The 7998-nt window shown below is 44.1% G+C and overlaps 1 long non-coding RNA gene across 1 annotated transcript; it reads left to right on the top strand.

Moving 5' to 3' along the window:
* Positions 1–647: 647 nt before the first annotated feature.
* On the top strand, positions 648–2972 carry LOC105545672. Its single transcript, XR_001006968.1, has 2 exons — positions 648–1161; positions 2789–2972. It is a non-coding gene; the product is annotated as an uncharacterized LOC105545672 (long non-coding RNA).
* Positions 2973–7998: the final 5026 nt, after the last annotated feature.

The raw sequence follows: 7998 nt of genomic DNA, 5'->3' as shown, positions 1-7998 counted from the left end.
CGCCGCCGCCGCCGGCACCGCCCCCGGGTCCCGGACCGTTCCCTCTGGCCTCTGATGCTCCGCTCCTCGGAGTGCGTCGCTGGATCCTTGCTCTAGTCTCGTCACGTCCGAACCCCCCGGGGTAGACCGGGCTGGCCCACAAACGCTGTGCCCGCACCCCGACTCCTGCTCCATGCTTTTGACAGTCATGGGAGCGGGGGGTTGTATATGGGACAGGGGGCAACTCGCTCCAAAGCCAACCGTGTGCTCCCCCGCCGCACCCGTGAGCTTCACGCCTCGGACAGCGCCTGGTGCACTTTCCCGCTCTTCCTGTCAGGAGGTGGTGCCCTCTGGGTACCAGGCTGCTCGTCCCGGGCCAATCGCAAAGCGCTTAGAGCCGAATGGGGCGGGACAGAGGCAAGCAAGGGTTGTCCCAATTGGAGCTTTCGAAAGGTCCTGGGCAGAGGCGGGGAAGCGGCGAGTGGGGGCCTAGCCCCGCCTGCGGTCGCCACGGTAACCGAGAGGGCGCAGCTCAGCATTGGCGCCAGCACCAGGGCCTTGCGCTGTCCCGCAATGGGTGACCAGTTGAGGTGGGATCCTGTGATCGCTCACGTGCTTGAAGTCTGAGCTGAGTGGACCTGAGTGCCATAGACTTTCTTTTGCAAGGGGAAATGTGTCAGAGGGAAGCGAGTCTGGGAGGAGGGAAAGTGCCTTCAGTCCAGGACTAATTTCAAGGTTTACAACACTTTACACACTCTGCAACTCCTGATAATCCAGGGACTACTCCTTTGGCAGCATTTGCTATTCGATGCCTCCGGATGTACCGAAGCTGCAAAAACGAGCTTTTCATTACAAAGATACATTTGTTCAGGAAGAGACTGGATTTCACTTGTCAACTTACCCCATCACCACGAGTCATTTAATGTTGGTAACGCCAGCCACGATTTTTTGTATCTATAACACCCCTTCTTCCATTGTATTCTATCTACAAATAACTGAAGGCTCACATCATTTTGGAATATGGACCTCCGCCTCTTGTGGAGACTTGAGATTGCTCTTAAGCTGATTTCCCAAATAGGGGCTTAAATGTGTATTCCCCATTTTAGATTCATGAAGCTCACACTAGATGAGTCCTTTGGTTCGGTGGTTCGGAAAAGTCTCCTTGTTCCTTCCCCAAACTCAGTATGCTGTCTTACCTGAAACCAAAAATAGGGGTATGAGGATATGAAAAATGGCTCTTACTCTGCAGGGTTTAATGTAGGACAAGCAGTTCTTTAAATGCCAGATGGATTCTTGGAATGAAGCAGGCTACTCGGTTCCAGGTTCTTTCCTTCATATGTTGTGTGTACTTTTAAATACTCCCCACTGCAAAGCTAATAGCTAAGCTTACAGTTAGGCAAGCTAAAATCCTTACAAACTGCACAGCTGCTGAGGAGGGAGTTCCAAAAAATCCACTCTGCTTACTTACCTCCAAAGAAGAACCCCCTTCATGTTCATTAATATTCCCTGCTCTTCTCTCCCCCATTGATATGTCAAGTTTCCAATTCTTCTTTCAAGCCCCCATTATGGGTTACTCATAGTTGTCATTGATTGGGTTTTTCCTTTATTCTTAATTTGTCTTTTAAAGCTGTCACCAGATCCTTAGGCATTTTTGCCAAAAGGCACAGGAGCAAGCGGTCAACCTTTCATAATTCTCCAACGCTGAAGATGCAAAACCACAGAATTCTAACTGAAAGATGCCTTAAATTCTAAGATTCCTTCCAGCTCTAAAATGCAATGATCCTGTGACTCACTATTAGGACTCCTCTCTGCCCTCCTTCTAGACTCATAATCTTGACTAATCAGTCATGAGGATGAGGCTAATTAGCAATGAGGATTTATGGTTATTTCTAGCCCACTCCAACCAATGAGTTATGTAAGTAAAGCAACATATATAAAAATGTAAATAGGTTGGTGGCTCATGCCTGTAATCCCAGCACTTTGGGAGGCCGAGGAGGGCAGATCACAAAGTCAGGAGTTTGAGAGGTCTAGACCACTCCAAACAATGAGTTATGTAAGTAAAGCAACATATATAAAAATGGAAATAGGCCAGTGGCTCATGCCTGTAATCTCAGCACTTTGGGAGGCCGAGGCGGATGGATCACGAGGTCAGGAGTTTGAGACCAGCCTGGCCAACATGGTGAAACCCCATCTCTACTAAAAATACAAAAAAATTATCTGGGCTGGGTGGCAGGTGCCTGTAATCTCAGCTACTCAGGAGGCTGAGGCAGGAGAATCACTTGTACCCAGGAGGCGGAGGTTACGGTGAACCGAGATCGTGCCACTGCCCTCCAGCCTGGGTGACAGAGTGAGACTTAGTCTCAAAAAAAAAAAAAAAAAAGTAAGTAAGTAAAATTAAAGAAACACTTAAGCAAATAAAGGCAATTGGGAACTATGGGCTATGTAAACAAACTAGAACATAAAAACATAAATTAGAATTAAGAAAACAGTTAGGAAAATGCCAGCAATTAGGAATAAAACAACTTGTTAAACGTCTAACACCCGCAGTTATTTTATGGTACACACCTCTGAACCCATGGTCGTTCAGTGATGTGGAAACTTAATACCATAATTCTGCCTTAAGTGATTGAATTAGACTGACCTGCTTGGGAGGCTTCTCTTTTTGTTGTTATCAGTATGAGTTGCAGTAGAAGCCTGAGGACCCTAGCAAGGATTCCTTCACAGGCTCATTGACAACTGCCATTGATTTAAAGCATAACTTTCTTTAGATTGGTTTCCAAGCCTCATTATAACTGTCAACTAATTGCAGATGCTCCGAGATTCTCTTGTGCTTGTGCCAGTGTCTCATGTAGAATATTGCCTGACCTCTGCTCAACAATCTGAGTCACAAGGTTGATGCCTTCACAGATGATAGAATAGAAGTTCCCTGAGTACCTGGGTCTGTCTTTGCTGTTTCTAAGGTAGTAATTACTAAAATGTCAAGGGAAATGAAATTGACTTTTGGTGAGCAGACATTCATGTAAAGTTAACAGTGACAAAGTGGTGAAAACCAAGTAGGTGTTCCTTCATGGCCATCCCTTTCTATGAGTTTATATTAACATCACCATTGCCTCTGTCATCAATATGGTGACTATCACAGCACATGCCATTATTGAGCACTTTCTTTGGGGGTACACTATCCTCTGTGTCCCCTTGCTTCATCTTATTACAGTCTCACAACAGCCTGCTTGGGACTGTTACTAAATAAGAAATAGAATGAGACAGAGTAAGAAATTTCCACAAGACCACAAAGCCAGTAAGTACTAGAGCCTGAATTCAAATATTGATCTATGTGGCTGCAAAGACTACCATATAAAACACTGTGCAAAAAAGTAATTTAGCCAGGCTGGTGGCATACAGCTGTAGTCCCAGCTACTTTAGAGGCAGAGACAGGAGAACCGCTTGAGTGCAGTAGTTTGAGGCTGCAGTATGCTACGATCACACTTGTGAATAGCCACTGCACTCTTGCTTGAGCAATGTAGTGCTACCCTTTCTCCTAAAAATTTTTTTTAAAGTTATTTAATTATGAAGTATAAATCACATGACCTTAACAGATAAACTGAAAAATTAATGAAAATAAGTAACTAAGTGCTTAACAACGAGAGAATAAACAGCTATATTAGAGGAATCCAGGTCTCAAGGCAGGGGAGGAGGGAAGTTAAGGACAGTTAGACCATTTTTCAAAGCCACATTGGGTCCCACCTCTCCGAAGCTTTTCTGTGATGCCTGTCTTCTCTGATCTTTGTCACCTCTAAACTCCCTCAGAAGGTTGCAGTAAGATCGTGTCATTGCACTCTAGCCTGGGCAACAGAGTGAGACTCTGTCTCATAAATAAATAAATTAATTAACTCCCTCAGTATATGTTGCCTGTAATACATAACCTATCACCATCCTAGATAATCTTGTGCTGTTTGCTCTCCGTCCACCTCTGAGAGTTTCTTCATCTAGGTCATAAACATGTCAAGGGCAAGGTGTTGTAAGATGTGACTATAATATGACAGATTTGATTTTTTTTAAATCATAGACATCTAACAAAAGGTAACACTCTCCAACTTGTCACTTTGGGGAAACTGATTAAATGCTTATTCCCAAAATGTATCATTGCTCCATTGCTTTAGGAATGACTATTTATTTGTTTATCTGTTTGTTCATTTATTTGTTTCTCTAGAGAGTGAGACTTGCTCTGTCACCCAGGCTGGAGTACAGTGGCACGATCATCGCTCACTGTAACTTTGAACTCCTGGGCAATCCTCCTGCCTCAAGGCTCCTGAGTAGCTGAGACTGCAGGTACATGCCACTACACCCCGCTAATGTTTTGTATTTTTTTGTACGGACAAGGTCTCGCTATGGTGCTTAGGCTGAATTCAAATTCCTGGCCTCAAGGGATCATCCCACCTCAGCCTCTCAAAGTACGGGGATTACAGGCATGAGCCATTGCACCCAGACAGGAATGACTCTTTAGAACTGGTCTTTACAATTGATAGCACATGTGACATATGACCAACGTTTATCTTCTAAGGATGGATTTGACTGAGTAACCAAAGATTTAGTGGGATAACAGTCCATCCTTCTACAGTGAGGCCTTTAAAAGAGAATATTTATCAGAATGTATAATTTCTAGAAAAATTTGATAGAATGCTCCCTCTCTTATGTCCTTTCATAGCACCCAGTACAGTGCAGTTTCATACAGAATAGACAGTTGGGGCCGACATGACCAGTTGTTGGCCTGCCATCCATTGACTGACTTCCTTCTACACCAATAGAAGCCTGATTTTATTCTGAAGACAACGTGCTCAGTCCCAATCAAGGTCTAAAACAAGTATGAGCATCCTGTCCCCTGCCTTCTGAGCCTGTCAGGAGGAGGGGTGACCTTGCTGATTTTTTAAAAAAGGGACAGACAGGCCAGGCACGCTGGCTCATGCCTGTAATCCTAGCACTTTGGCCACTGCACTCCAGCCTGGGCAACAGGGCAAGACCCTGTCTCAGAAAAAGGAAAAAAAACGGGATAGACATGGCTCTTCTCTCCTTCATTTATCTCTCTCTTTCCATCTTTGAATGTAGTCCTGAATCTGGAGTGCTCACAGCAGCCACCTGTGATAATGAAATGAAAATGTGAAGACAAAATCAACATGGTTTCGTGATTTATCTCTGTGGTCTTCCCCCCAAAGCCTGTAATCCCAGACTAATAATTAGAAAAATATTACACAAATACAGGGCCGGGCTCGGTGGCTCATGTCTGTAATCCCAGCACTTTGGGAGGCTGAGGCAGGTGGATCATGAGGTCAGGAGATAGAGACCGTCCTGGCTAACACAGTGAAACCCCGTCTCTACTAAAAATAACAAAAAATTAGCCGGGCGTGGTGGTGGATGCCTGTAGTCCCAGCTACTTGGGAGGCTGAGGCAGGAGAATGGCGTGAACCCGGGAGGTGGAGCTTTCAGTGACCTGAGATCTTGCCATTGCACTCCAGCAGAGCGACAGAGTGAGACCCCATCTCCAAAAAAAAAAAAAGAAAAGAAAAAGAAAAATATTACGCAAATACTAATTGAAGGACATTCTACAAAATACCTGATCAGTAATTTGTCTGGTCTTTGTACGCCTTGTAACTGTCAAGGTCATAAAAAGTAAGAAAAGCTGAGATAAGAAAAGCGTAAGGAGAAATGAGGACTGGATGTAATCTGGCATTCTGGACGGGATCCTGGAACAGAAAAGGAATATTGGGTAAAAACTACAGCAATTTGAATAAAGTATAAACTTCAGTTAGTGATAACATATCCATTGGTTCATTAATTTCAAAAAAGTACCATATTAATGTGAGATGTTAATAATAGAGGAAACAGTGTATGGGATATTAGGGAACTCTCTGTACTACCTTCTAATTTTTATCTGTAAATACTTTAAAATAAAACATTCAGGGCCAGGAGTGGTGGCTCACGCCTGTAATCCCAGTACTTTGGGATTACAGCTGAGGCGGGAGGATCACAAGGTCAGGAGATTGAGACCATCCTGGCTAACATGGTGAAACCCCGTCTCTACTAAAAATACAAAAAAATTAGCCGGGCATGGTGGTGGGCGCCTGTAGTCCCAGCTGCTTGGGAGGCTGAGGCAGGTGAATGGCATGAACCCGGGAGGTGGAGCTTACAGTGAGCCAAGATTGCGCCACTGCCCTCCAGCCTGGGCAACAGAGCAAGACTCTGTCTCAAAAAAAAAAAAAAAAAGAATAAGTAAATAAAATAAAATAAAATGTTCACTCAAAACAAAAATAAACATGCTAAGTAGGGCAGAAAGATAGGGAGAGTCTAGGTGTCTGCAGACATTGTCCAACATCTGAACCAAAGAAGCAACTGCTTTCCCTTGGATTTCTAGTTTTGTGAGTAAATTCATCTCCTATTTTAAAATCCTATTGGCTGGGTTTTCTGTATCTTGCAGAAAAGCTGATATAGCACTATAAACACTTAAATGACAGATATATGTGTGAAGGGATGGATGGATGGATGGATGGATGGATGGATGGACTGATGGGCGGATGGATGGAATAGCCTAGCACAATGCCTGGCACATAGTAGGAGTTCCTAGAGCTGGGGAGATGATGTATGATAAAAAAAAAAAAAAAAAAATTCCTCTCATCTTTGTATTGCATTCCTGGGAGGTAACATCTAAAACCCTTGAAATCTCCCAAGCTGTAAGAGTGTTTTTATTATTCATGAGGCCCTTAGATCACATCTAATTTTATGCTAAAGTGATGACTCAGGATGGTGGCTGGTCACCAGAAAGACCAACCATGTGATTAGAGGGTTGGGGCTTTGAGGAAGCTGGAGATTGAGTTCAGTCATAAGGCCAATGATTCAATCAATCATGCCTATGTAATGAAACTCTGATAAAAACTCTGGACATCCAAGCCCAGAAAAGCTTCCTGGTTGGTGAATACATTGATATGCCAGGAGGGTGATACACCCTGACACCATAGGGAGAAGCATGGAAGCTCTGCATTCAGGACCCTCCCAGCCCTTGCCCTTGACCTCTCCACTTGACTGGCCCTGGTTTATATCCCTTATAATTAAACTATAATCCTAAGTATAGTGCTTTCCCTAGTTCTGTGTTATTCTAGCAAATTATAGAACCTAAAGGGGTCACAGGAACACCCAAATTTTCAGCCACTTGGTCAGAGGTACAGGTGACCAGGGGACCTCAGAACTTGTGGCTGGCATCTGAAGTGAAAGCAGTCTAGTTGGGCACCATGCCTTTAACTGGGATTAATTGACTGGCATTTCTAAGAGGCCTATTTAGAGGAACCTAATTTAATTGAGACAAGTTCCTTTTGCCTTTTGCCCACCTCCTTTTCCCAGCCTGTAGTTGATGTCTGGAGCTCCCCGAGTCATCTTGGCCCATGAAATGATCTTGAGAGTGGAAGTCATGCACTAGGATAGTGAAGCAGAAGCTTAAGAACCTGGGGCACGGATGGCACCGTGAAGCCACCATCTAAGGGATAACACCAACCCTTGATTGCTTCCTCCAGACAGCTCTTACGGAAGGAAGAATAAACTTCTGTCTTACTAAATCCACTACCATATACTTATTTCCAGTATAGGCAGCCAAACTTAATCCTAATTAATAAGGAAGCCAGTGTCTAACATAGAAAAAGTACAGCTGTAAGCACTGTAGCCCTGTAGTTAAGAGTTCTGCATCTGGGATCAGGCAAACTTGGATGTGAATCCTAGCTCCGCCACTAAATGTCTACTTGGCCTTGGTCAGTTTATTTAGCCTCTCAGTTTTCTCATCTGTCAATGACAGTAATAATAATAATAATAATAATAGTAATAATAACCTACCTGCCGGGCACAGTGGCTCACGCCTGTAATCCCAGCACTTTGGAAAGCCGAGGTGGGTGGATCACAAGGTCAAGAGATGGAGACCATCCTGGCCAACATGGTAAAACCCCGTCTCTACTAGAAAGTACAAAAATTAGCTGGGTGTGGTGGCAC

This window comes from Mandrillus leucophaeus, unplaced genomic scaffold (genome assembly GCF_000951045.1).
Source record: "Mandrillus leucophaeus isolate KB7577 unplaced genomic scaffold, Mleu.le_1.0 Scaffold335, whole genome shotgun sequence".
NCBI lineage: Eukaryota > Metazoa > Chordata > Mammalia > Primates > Cercopithecidae > Mandrillus > Mandrillus leucophaeus.
The sequence above is the reverse complement of the archived record's forward strand: the minus strand, read 5'-3'. Positions and strand labels throughout refer to the sequence as shown.